Source organism: Pristiophorus japonicus, chromosome 2 (genome assembly GCF_044704955.1).
Source record: "Pristiophorus japonicus isolate sPriJap1 chromosome 2, sPriJap1.hap1, whole genome shotgun sequence".
Lineage (NCBI taxonomy): Eukaryota > Metazoa > Chordata > Chondrichthyes > Pristiophoridae > Pristiophorus > Pristiophorus japonicus.
Window position 1 is genome coordinate 235,587,408 of NC_091978.1, and position 13,519 is coordinate 235,600,926.

Genomic DNA, 13,519 nt, shown 5'->3' on the forward strand with positions numbered 1-13,519 from the left:
TGTCGATATGTAATGAAATATCATCATCTTTTGTGTTCTTTGAAGGGGCGGGTGCTCCATTTTGTTTTATTTGCTGGTGTGAGATGTATAGAGCTCCACCTAGTGGACTACTGCTCCACCTGTTGGACTACTGTGGTAATATAATTGCTGTTGTAAATACAATAAAAGCATGACGTGACAAGGTCACCTGACAAGTTCTTGCAGAGCTATCTTGGTGTGTTTGTGATGTCATAGAGAAGATATCACATTGGCAATGTAGGATAGGATAATCAGACACCCTAGCTGAAATTTATGTTGGATAATTCTGCCAAACAAAAATGAGAATTTGAGAGATTCTTTGTTTTGCAGCATAGCTAAAAATCCAAGCTAAATTTCAAGCACACTTGGCTGAACTGAAGAGTCCAGATAGCTGCGCCTATGGGAATAATAGGGCACTTGCGTGATTTCCATCATGATCGAGAGACTTTTGGAGTTGTATGTGCAGTGGCTAAAAATGTTTTTTAGCGCGAATAGTATCGTCGAAGTCCCCAATAATGAAAACCATAACCGGGTGGTTTTAGAAAGAAAACGGGCTATTTACTTGACTGAAGCAGGCCCCGAGGTGTATGAAACCCTGAAAAATTAGCCCATGGAAATTGCTGAAAATTATCGTTTTGGAATATGAGATCAATTAACTGTGGAAAGTGTCAATGAGTATTGTAGCATTAAAAAAGCTGTCCATTCACTGTCATTTTGGAAACTTTCAGGACCGAGCATTGCGTGACTGCTTTGTTTGTGGGATGAAAAATGAAGCAATCAGAAGAAAGTTGTTGACAACCCCTAACTTGAATTTTTATTTAGCTTGTCAGACAGCTATGTCAATGGATACGGTGGACCAATACTTCTGAGATTTTCGTGCCATTTTCAGTCATCAGCCAACCAAGGCGAATCGCCTGCAGGTTAAAAGCAAAAGGCAGTTGGACCCCAAATCCTCAGCCACTGGCCAAGGTAACAATACATTGACGTCATACTATCAGTGCCTGGGACAACACATTGCTCAAAGCTGCCCATGTGTAAAAGCAGAGTGTTTCTTCTGCAAGAAAACTTGGCATCTTGCAAAGGCGTGCTGACTGAAGAGTAAACCAACTTACAAGGCTATAAGTAGAAATCGCCAGAAACTACATAGCATTGAAGAGATGCAACAGGACGAGTATGTTCTGGAGATGCATGTCATCAGGAGCACAAGGGTACCTAATAGTTTAGTTCCACTCCAGTGGGGAGCTTGTTGAGTGTGAGGTGCAGCATTGCAGCGAGGAAGATTGAGAAGAAGGTTGGCGTGATGACACAGCCCTGCTTGACCCCAGTCTGGATGTGGATTGGGTCTGTGGTAGATCCGTTGGTCAGGATCACGACTTGCATGTCGTTGTGGAGCAGGTGAAGGATGATGACAAACTTTTGGGGGTAGCTGGAACAGAGGAGGACGTTCCATAGTCCCCTGCGGTTAACAGTGTCAAAGGCCTTTGTAAGGTCAAAGAAGGCCATGTACAAGGGTTGGTGCTGGTACCTGCATTTCTCTTGCAGTTGTCGTACCATAAAGATCATGTCCGTTGTACCCCGTAGTGGACGGAATCCGCACTATGACTCTGGGAGGAGCACCTCAGACACAGGGAGAAGACGATTGAGGAGGATTCTAGCAATGACGTTTGCGTTTGCGCACATTCAGAGGCTGAACTCCAAGTCATAGTCAACATCTTTACCGAGGCGTACGAAAGCATGGGCCTTACACTAAACATCCGTAAGACAAAGGTCCTCCACTAACCTGACCCCGCTACACGAGAGTATTCGAAGATCAGGCCCTCAAACCTGGCATTAAGCATATGGTCTACAGGGCTGTAGTGATACCTGCCCTCCTGTATGGTTAAGAGACATGGACCATATACAGCAGATACCTCAAATCGCTAGAGAAATACCACCAATGATGTCTCTGCAAGATCTTTCAAATCCCCTGGGAGGACAGACACACCGATGTGAATGTCCTCTGTTAGGCCAACATCCCCAGCTTCGAAGCACTGACCACACTCGACCAGCTCCATTGGGCGGGCCACATTGTTCGCATGCCTGACACAAGACTCCCAAAGCAAGCGCTCTACTCGGAACTCATACATGGCAAGCGAGCCCCAGGTGGGTAGAGGAAACATTTCAAGGACTCCCTCAAAGCCTCCTTGATAAAATGCAACTTCCCCACTGACACCTGGGACTCCCTGGCCAAAGACCGCCTTAAGTGGAGGAAGAGCATCCGGGAGGGCGCTGAGCACTTCGAGTCTCGTCGCCGAGAGCATGCAGAAAGCAAGCACAGACAGTGGAATGAATGTGTGGCAAACCAGACTCCCCGCCCACCCTTTCTTTCAACAACTGTAATTCCCATATTGGACTGTTCAGTTACCTAAGAACTCACTTTTAGAGTGGAAGCAATTCTTCCTCGATTTCAAGGGACTGCCTATGATATGATGATGGTACCTAACAACAATTAACGAAGTATCGTCATCCAACCAGACGGAACCAGGATACCCAGCGAAATCGACACTGGCGCATCCGTTAGCATAGTACCGGAATCTCTATATCTCGACAAAGTGAGTGATTTTCCGATGGAGAAAGCGAAGATCGACCTGCAAGGCTACTCAGGCGAGCAAATCCCTGTGGTAGGACATATAACTGTACCGGTGAAATACAAGGATCCGTTTCAGAGCTTGCCTCTCTTTGTAGTGGCAGGAAGCAAGCCTGCGTTGACAGGGAGAAATTGATTGGGATCACTGAAGCTGGATTATAATGAGATTTTTCGTGTTGAAATGAGATTTGTATTGAAAGATAACGTCATCAAGAAGTATCTGAAGGTGTTCTGCGAAACAGGCAGTCCGATCCAAGACTTCAAGGCGAATGTCAGATTACAGAAGGACACTAGACCAGTTTACTGCAAGCCACGTTCCGTACCATATGTACACAAGGAGCAAGTTGAGCAAGAACTCAAAATATTAGAGACTGAGAACATTATCTCTAAGGTAGATCTAAGTAATTGGGCTACACCCATTGTTGTTGTACATAAGTCAGATGGTAAGGTAAGGTTTGTGTGGTGATTATAACGTAACCGTAAACCAGGTTCGAGAGGGTAATCAACCCAATATATTGCCAAATGTAGAAGATTTGTTCACAACACTGACAGGTGGTCAGATCTTCTCAAAGTTAGATCTGACAAATGCCTATTTACAACTTGAACTAGATGAAGAGTCCAAGTCATGCTTGACTGTAAATACTCAGCTAGACATCTATCAATTTAATAGGCTACCATTTGGAGTGTCTTCCGCCCCGCTACATTCCAAGGGGTGATGAACCAGATTTTGTAAGGCATTTAAGGGGTGTATGTTATTTAGATGACATACTCATTTCAGCACCAAACAGGAAAATCCATAATCGTGTATTGAATGAAGTGCTGAAATGGCTAGTAAAAGTACGAGTGACTTCTCGCAAGTGTGAGTTATTTCAAAACTCAGTGGAGTGCATAGGGCACAGAGTAGACAAAAATGGTTTACATCTAACCAAGGGAAAGCTGGATGCAATGCACCCATTCCCAAGAATGTTACTGAACTTCGATCATTTTGGGGTCTTTTGAACTATTATAAGAAGTTCCGACCAAATTTGACTACAGTATTACATCCACTGAATGAACTATTGAAAAAACAGGTTTATTGGATGTGGTCAGAAGAATGCGATGCAGCATTCAAAGAGTGTAAAAGCCAGTTGATAGAGAGCACCATGTTGTTTTTTTAATCTTTTTTTAAAATTTTTTAAATTTTTTATCCAACTCTAACGCCAAAGATCACTTTGCGCCAATGTGTTTGATCTTAGGCCAAAAGGCCGAGAGGCGAAGTTGCACCGTTCCTGGAAATATTGCAATACCAGGTCGGTGCATGGAGTGGATGGGGCATGCCCCTGATCCAGCTCCTTGTCCAAAAATCAATTCAATATCATGTCCCCATAGGGGATATTAAACTGATAAGAACAGATACTACACTTGATCTTAGCCAAAAGGCCGAGAAGCGATGTTAGTTCACTATGACGTATCTAAGGAGATCAAGCGAGCATATGACACCTCTCCGTATGGAGTTGGAGCAGTGATCTTTCCTGTCCTAGTTAGTAGGGAGGAGAGACCAATTGCTTTTGCTTCATGCACTCTCAGTGCCAGTGAGCATAATTATGCGCAGATCAAAAAAGAAGCTTTGGCATTCATTTTTGGGGTCAAGAAGTTCCACAAATTCTTGTATGGTCATAAGTTTACCATTGTTACTGACCATCAACCCCTGTCAGCAATTCTCCATCCAAAGTCCCCAGTTCCAACCTTAGCCGCAGCCCGAATACAGAGATGGGCTTTGATTTTATCAGCCTATACGTATGACATTGAGATCAGCAAATCACAGTAATGTTGATGCTATGTCCAGATTGCCATCCCCATCACTAGTTACACCCAATAGGAAAGCCAAATTTGTCACAGTTAATAGAAGAGAAACAATTAAGATAGAAAGAGAATCATGATAGAGGTAGAGTAAGAGAGAGAAGTGTGAAATTGAATCAGGAGTTTAGAGTGAAGAAACATCCCCATAAATGGTTAAAGTCATTCCCAGGAAGAGTAGTGAAGATATGTGGTCCTTGCACATATTTGGTCAAGATGTCTGATCATGGAATGGTTAGGTTTGTTCACATTAATCATATTTTACCTACAGATGTGGAAGGAGTTGAAAGTTAGAATGATTCTATTATTTCTGATACAAGCCAGTAGCAAATCCTACATCATGTGTAATAGAAACAAATCCAAGAGGAAGTCAGAATTTAAGTCTGAGTCCGAGTCAGGCAGATAAACCTGAATTTGTAGAGAGTCAAAATGTTGCCCTTGGAGGAAAAACTCTTCTCAGGCTCAGCCTGGAATGAGTCTACGTTCATCACCAAGTTGCGAAAGTTCTGTTCGAGAGCGAAGGTATCCTCTTCGAATCAGAAAACCAGTGGTTAAGTTTGATTTGTAAATATGGCAAAATAAGTCCATATCTTTTGTTGTGTATAACCATGCAAGTTACATTTGCTGATTATTTTGTTGTGATTACTTCTTCAATGTGGAGGGAAAAGTGCAATATAGAGGTCCACCTAGTGGACTACTGCTCCACCTAGTGGACTATGGTGGTAATGCAACTGCTGATGTAAATACAATAAAAGCATCATGTGACAAGGTCACCTGATAAATTCCTGTAGAGCTATCATGTGTGCAGTGTGTTTGTGATGTTGTACTGAAGAAATCAAATGGGGTTTTTGGGGATGTTTGAGGGATGGTTAAATAATAAATTGTTATTTTGACCATCTCCTTCAGCCTCTGGTGTATGACTGTGGACTTGTGATGGAGATGTGGCATTATTGTGGCACGATGCTCGGTCATTATTAGCTACATCCTTCAGCTCCCTCCATTTAAGCAAATTGATCCCTTATGAGCCGCCGCCGAATAGCGCTGGCACTGCCAACATTAGCACGCAACCTCCTCCGTGGCTGTTGCTGCTCCTTGTCGTCTTGCTGGACATTTGGTGCATCGCCAGGCTCCTGTTCCTCTTCCACCTCCTCCTCCCCCTCCACCTCCTCCTCCTGAGGTGGGCCTGCGATCCCTACTGGCCAAGTTGTGCAGCATGCGCCACATCACAATGAATAGTGAGACCGGTTGAGGTGAGCATTGAAGGCTGCCTCCAGAGCAGTCCAGGCATCGGAATGGCTGCTTTAGCACACCTATTGTCATGTATCTAGACATGTTACTGCCTGTACTATTACATGTGATGTGCCACCAGAGGGCACTACTATGGGAAACTTGTACACCAGCTGTATGGTCACGAAGGTGTGCCACCAGAGGGCACTGCAGTGGGAGACTTGTAGGTTATCTGTACAGGTGGGCCAGGCCTAGTATAAAAGATAGGCCACCATGTGTGATCCTCACTCTGGAGTTATATTAAATGGACTAAGGTCACTACAGTTCAAGTGCAATATATTGCCGTGTGGAGTCATTATCAGAGCATCTAAAGGCATAACAAATGGCAACGAGATTACGAACTTTCACACGAAAGTGGCTAACCTTGGCATGTTGCAGCAATTCGCCGATGGAGATGGTTGGGACGCCTTTGTGGAGAGGCTCGACCATTTCTTCACAGCAAACAACCTGGCAGGCGACAACCCGGCCACACTGACTGATAAGCGCAGAGCTATCCTGCTAACCATTTGTGGGGCCATCGTCTATGGCCTCATCAGGGACTTGCTGGCACCAGCGAAGACAATGACCAAGATATATGAGGAGCTTGTAACACTGATTCAAGAACAACTCAAGCCCAAAGAGAGCATCCTCTCAGCCAGACACCGGTTTTATCACCACCGACAGCCCAAAGGCCAGGAAATCATGAAATATGCTGCAGACTTCAGGAGGCTGGCGGCACCATGTGATTTCAGCGACCACCTCACCGAAGTGCTGCGGGATATCTTTGTCACCGGAGTCTGTCACGAGGGCCTTTTTCATAGGCTACTGTCTGCGGATACCACAGTCACACTGCAGAAGGCCATCACCATGAGCCAGGCATTCATGACCTCGACCTGTGGCTCTAGGCGGATGACTCATCCTCAGGACTCAAACCCGGCAAGTACCACACACAGAATGGCGCCTTTTAGAGGCTGGATTGTAGAACGTGAATCTCCTCAGGAGAGAGAACAGGCCCCCGAGTCCTTTAACAGGGTCTGCCAAGGGGGGCTAATCAAGTAGCACCATGCTGTCGTTGTGGAGGGAATCACAGGGCTCACCATTGCTGTTTTCAGGACTATGAGTGTAAAGGCTGCAGCACAAAGGGCCACCTCCAGCGAATGTGTAAAAGAAATATGACTCACTGTGTTGATGAAGAGTCTGCAGATGGCCATGAATCCAGCATGGATTATGAAGCGATAGCCAGAGAGGCAGCTCAGCCCCACGATGAGGTGTATGGCATATTTACCTGCACCACAGAATGTTCCCCGCTGAGGATGGAAGTCGAGAAAAACAGCGTTCCAGTCTTCATGGAAGTGGACATGGGGGCGAGCCAGTCAGTAATGAATCAAGAAGCCTTTGAGAGGCTATGGGACAATCAAGCTGAACAACTCAAGTTGGTCCTGGTTCAGGTAAAGCTGCGCACCTGCACCAATGAACTTATCCCAGTCGTTGGTAGTGTGGATGTAAAGGTACTCCATGATGGCGCAGTGCACAAGTTACCACTGTGGATTGTTGCAGGTAATGGACCAACGCTACTCGGTAGAAAGTGGATGAAGAAGATCCATTGGAGCTGGGAAGATTTCACCCCTCCAGCAATCGACATCCCCCGCGCTCAGAGGCAAAGCAAGCTCCCACCGGAGGTTGGATCCGGCACCAGCGAGCAGACCAGCACAGCACACGAGGCATAGACCACTCAGCACAACTGTGTGGAGATGATCCAGCTGAGACAACCCGAACGCACTTTTCAGGCTCGAGTGGCAGGACTCCGGTGGAAGAAAATCGGATCCAAATGCGACTTCCCAGCCTTGGTGGCAGAACCCAGAGAGAAGAGGATCACAGCAGTCGACATCGTGGATGGAAGAAAGATGGCGCCCAAACCACGAGGTGATGCGCTAAAGAAAAAGATGGCGGCGGCCAGACCACGAGGTGCAGCGCTAATGGAGCAACACGTGGTACCAAGCGAAGAAGAGGATTGGGGTAAAGATAGCAAGGCCCTCTCAAAAGAGACCAGCAACCCACCACACCTAAAGGGACAGTTCCACATTCTCAATCAATGTAATAGCAACTGTGAGTCAAATGTAAAGCTTGTAATTGATGATTAGAGTATTATATACGTAATAAGCAAAGAAAAGTCGTGCGATTCCAATCGGAGATACAGTATATCTACAATGAGTAATGAAATGTTGTGCGATGTAGTATTTCAACTGTATTCTGATTATGCAGCGGGCAAACACCCATCGGGAGCACACAGGTCCAGTGAGCTTCCCGATGTTGTAGCCTGCATCCCTGGGACCAGAGTGATGCATCACGGAGTGTGGCCACAAGCAACTAAAATAGACAAGCTGCAGAGCAAGCGATCTCAGGAGGGCAACGGCACCGGTATTGATACCCTGCCCCTGATCGGCTCCACCTCTCAGGCACCCAATGGCACCAACCGCCACGAGCCTGAAAGAGCAAACCACGCTAAGGCGCAGCTCCCAGACCCTATCGCCACCAAGACTACACCTGGGAATGAAGGGTCCCCCACAACGGTCCTCCCAAATGGGACCGGGACGAGTCAGGATCCCAACCCAAAGAACGCCCAGGCAAGCAAGTCAGCAGTTCCCTGCGCACTACCAGATGACTGCCCCTCAGGGACCAGCAGCGACCCAGGTCACAAGGAAAGGATAGGGAGGTCACAGGCATCTGTGAACCTGCCCAACGCTAGGAGCAACGACAAGGGCCCCAAGAGCAGGCAACTTGAACCAACCGAGTTCCCACTGCCAGCACTGGGCACCGCGCCACCACCAGACTACGTGGACACCACCCAGCAGTTCTGGAACTAGCTTGTCCTCATGCCCAGGTGCTGACACCAGCACTGACTCCAAGTATGTATCAAGAATGTACCTCACCAGTCAAATGTACTTGCCTCACAACTGTACCACAAATGTATATGAATGTAACTAGCCACCGGCATAATCTATATGTGGGAGGGGGAGAGAATGGAGTGGTCATGGACTCACAAACAGAAACTACCAGCACCTCTACTGCCAACGAAACACCTCCTACTCACCCAAGATGGAAACGACCCCCAAGGGTCAACCAGACAGAGCTAAGCCCAGAGCACAGTCAATGCATGAAGGCAATTTGCACTAAGGACTTGGGGGAGAGTGACGTCATATATCTAGACATGTTACTGCCTGTACTATTACATATGATATGCCACCAGAGGGCACTACTATGGGAAACTTATACACCAGCTGTATGGTCACTAAGGTGTGCCACCAGAGGGCACTGCAGTGGGAGACTTGTAGGTTACCTGTACAAGTGTGCCAGGCCTAGTATAAAAAGGCAGACCACCATGTGTGATCCTCACTCTGCAGTTACATTAAATGGACTAAGGCCACTACAGTTCAAGTGCAATACATTGCCTTGTGGAGTCATTATCAGAGCATCTAAAGACATAATACCTATAGTCTGCTCTATGATGTTGCGGGTGGCAGCATGGCTCTCATTGTAGAGTTCCTCCAGCTCTGTGGGGAATTTGTGGAGGGGAGTCATTAGCCAGGTGGCCAGGCCATATGCCTTGTTCCCGAGCAGACAGCTTCGGCCTTCCCGTGGTGGCTGAAATAGTCGAATCACAGTGCTCTCCTGGAGGATAAACGCATCATGTGTGCTTCCAGGATAGCGAGCAGTGACTGCAAGGATGAGCTGCGTGTGGTCGCACACCAGCTGCACATTTAGGGAGTGGGTTCCCTTTCTGTTTCTGAAGATCTCTGCATTCTGAAATGGTGCTCGCAAGGCCACATGCATGCAGTCAATTCACCTTACACCCTCGGGAAGCCCGCTATCCTGGCAAACCCACATGTGCGCTCATCCTGTTTCTCCTTGGTCATCGGGAAGGCAATGAAGTCCATTCTACATCTGTAGAGAGCCTGTGTGACATCGCGGATGCAGCGATGTGCAGCGAATTGTGAGACGTTGCATATGTCTCCTGATGCAGCCTGGAAGGAGCTGGAGGCATAGAAGGTGAGTGCCACCATGACCTTCACTACGATGGGCAGCGCTTCGCAGGTCTTCCTGCAAGAGATGGCATATCTCTGTAATTACCTGCTTTCGGAAGCGCAGCCTTCTGACACACTGCTCCTCAGAGAGGTCCAGGTATGAGCGTTGCCTCCGTTAAAGCCGTGGGGGTAAGGCCTCTTGCGCCGACCTCTAGGGGCTCTCCACCTTCAGCCGCCAACATGGCTTTCTCTCTTCACGACGCCTTGCTAGAGTATTTAAAATGCGACTCTGCTGGCATAGTAATGCACCCATTAAAGTTTTCAAAATGACTTTTTCTCAAGCTGAACTGTTATGTCTGTCTGCCACTGCAAACTCGGAGGCTCACGTACCATGCTCTATGTAAACATTGCACTGACTGTGACCTTCGAGGGAAGTGCTTTCTCATCCCTTTAAGTAGCCACCAGTTAATGACTCTGGAAGTCTGCACTGACTGTTTTTTCAGACATGATTATTGGCGGTCGCTAAGTGAGGCGGCTGCACCTAATTTAGTGAGCATGGGAACTGCACCAGGACTGACGTTATGATCGGACTGATAGTTAGCAACCAGGCGCGAACGTTTTGTGCTCCCGGTAAACCTCTACTGAATTTTCCATCGGGGCGCTAAAAGCTGCATGCCCGGTCGGTAAGCTATTACGCTTGCATTAATGCAATAGCTTTGGCTGCTAACTGAGGCCATAAACTACCGAACATCCAGCCCTATATACCAGACAAAAAACATTTCCTAATAATCAGCTGCAGATCAATTTGTTATAAATCTGATGTAATATCAAAGTTGTTAATCCTCATGTGGGAATGTTGGTTTGTATGAGGAACAGGAAGCCCACTGATGTCTGGGTGGAAAAGTGCTGCAAGCACAAAAGATAACCAAAAATTAAATTAAGTCCCATTTAAAACAAACATCACAGACCACAGATAGCAAAGGCATGATTTCAAGGCAGTGATCAGCTTTAGTATTCAGCTGACAGTTAGAAACCAAATGACATTATTTGAACTGAATTAGACAATTGGCCTTTATTAACTCCCAGGAATCCAGTCTCACAATAAACTAGATGATACTACTATTTGATTGCCCCAAAGATGTGTATTTTAAAATGTGTAATGGACATATGAAGCTTCTGTTTAAAAATATTTTTTATAAATATGAAAATAGCTACAATGTTACTTCATAATATTTACATTCTTTACTACAAGAACCACCAAACATTATTTGAAATACCTGCTTCTGTCACAAGTGAGAAAAAATGTTCAGAAAGTGGAAGGCTATGCACAAACCCGCATTACTAAACATTACATAAAAGTGTTTCCACTGCTGTTGATGGCAGAGGATTTCAATAGGCCAACACATCAACTTTAAAACGGCACTGTAGAGTATATGTTATTTTAGTGGGTGGTCTTAGGTATCCTTATTGAAAAAACATTAACTTCTATTATGTGAACTGAAAGATACAGCGTGAAAGAAAATGTATTTGGGGTTTATAACACAGGTGCACTGTCTGGGTTTGTTGAAATGCTGAAACATCTGCACAGCTTACATTACATTTCTCTTTCTCCCCCTGCCACCTGATCCAAAGCAGCAGGACATCTCTTCTTAAGTGAGGTTATTTGCATTTGCTGTAAAAACATTGTCATAGACTTAGCTAAATCTATAACATACAATGGTCATTAAACAATCAATCAAGTCCCTCTTCCTTACAGATAAAAAATTTAAAGTTCATCATCACGAGCAGTCACACACTTATATGCAACTGCAGTGTATAAATATGAGAGTAGCATGGATTTAAATGGAGTTTTAGCACAAAGACTCCTTTCTGCAGTATATTCTCTTTCCCACCATAGCATATATAAAGTAATTTGCATTACCTTCTACTACTTTACTCATCACATCCTTGGAAATGTTTTCTGCGTGAAGACAGAGTTCAGGTTTTCAAGTTCACTGCCTGAGCAGTAACTTGGCAGAGTGAATTGTCAACCCATTGTAGAACCCCCACTTTAATCCCATTGAAATCAATGTGATGCAGCAAGACAAGTTCTACAAAGGGCAGGTGAGCAATCCGCTCCATCAGGTTACCACCTGCGCAGTAAAGGTGAAAATGACTCTCAGTGCTTTTGTATATCATCAGTAATTTCTGTGGAGGTTCTTTTGGTGAACAATTGTCAGAAATTCTGAGAGAGGATTGTTTACGTTGTTTCTCTGGGATTTCCACCAATCTTCTACCAAATTTACAGTGGACGAATGATGAATGCCTGCAGAAATTCTATGCTTATAATAAAACCTATTTTCCTTCATATTTATAACTCAAGAAAGATTGACATTTATATAGCCCCTTTCATGATTACCGGATGTCCCAGAGCGTGTTACAGCCAATGAAGTACATTTTTTAAGTGTAGTCACTGTTGTAATGTAAGAAATGCGACAGCCAAATTGCACACAGCAAGCTCCCACAGACAGCAAGGTGAGAATGACCAGATAATCTGCTTTAGTGATGTTGGTTGAGGGATAAATTGGCCAGGATACTGGGAATAACTACCCTGCTCTTCTTCGAAATAGTGTCATGGGATCTTTTGCGTCCAACTGAGACAGGGCCTCGGTTTAGCGTCTCATCCGAAAGACAGCCACTCCAACAATGCAGCGCTCCCTCAGCACTGCACAGGATTGTCAGCCCAGACTTTTGCACTCAAGTCCTGGAGTGGGACTTGAACCCACAACCTTCTGAATCAGAGGCGAGGGTGCTACCAACTGAGCCACTGGCTGACACTTGCATATGTCCAGTCTGTTATTATACTGTAATATTCATGTTTTGCCCTTGTTAGACTTTTTAAAGTCATGAAACTTTTTTGAGCTTCTTGTCAATTCCTCACAATGATCAACACTGTGCCTGCTCCTGGCTTCCTAAATTCAACATTTAGGAAGGATAGGCAGAGAAGAAAAGGAGGCAGGGTGGTGTTGCTGGTTAAAGAGGAAATTAATGCAATAATAAGGAGGGACATTAGCGTGGATGATGTGGAATCGGTATGGGTGGAGCTCCGGAATATCAAAGGGCAGAAAACGTTAGTGGAAGTTGTGTACAGACCACCAAACAGTAGTACTGAGGTTGGGGACAGCATCAAACAAGAAATAAGGGATGTGTGCAATAAAGGTACAGCAGTTATTATGGGTGACTTTAATCTACATATTGATTGGGCTAACCAAACTGGTAGCAATACAGTCGAGGAGGATTTCCTGGAGTGTATTAGGGATGGTTTTCTAGACCAATATATCGAGGAACCAACGAGAGAGTTGGCCATCCGAGACTGGGTGATGTGTAATGAGAAGGGACTAATTAGCAATCTTGTAGTGCGAGGCCTCTTGGGGAAGAGTGATCATAATATGGTAGAATTCTTTATTAAGATGGAGAGTGACACAGTTAATTTGGAAACTAGGGTCCTGAATTTAAGGAAAGGTAACTTCGACGGTATGAGGTGTGAATTGGCTAGAATAGATGGGCAAAGGATACTTAAAGGGTTGACGTTGGATAAGCAATGGCAAACATTTAAATATCACATGGATGAACTTCAACAATTGTTAATCCCTGTCTGGATTAAAAATAAAACGGGGAAGGTGGCTCAATCAAGGCGAACAAGGGAAATTAAGAATGGTGTTAAAGCCAAGGAAGAGGGATATAAATTGGCTAGAAACAGCAACAAACCTGA

At 45.3% G+C, this 13,519-nt stretch overlaps 1 protein-coding gene and 1 pseudogene across 1 annotated transcript in view; both read right to left on the bottom strand.

The window, feature by feature from the left end:
* cfap299 (cilia and flagella associated protein 299) overlaps nucleotides 1-13,519 on the bottom strand; it is a 1,211,155-nt gene that overhangs the window by 653,240 nt on the left and 544,396 nt on the right. The window lies entirely within an intron of this gene.
* LOC139253121 (U2 spliceosomal RNA) lies at nucleotides 3,897-4,075 on the bottom strand (annotated as a pseudogene).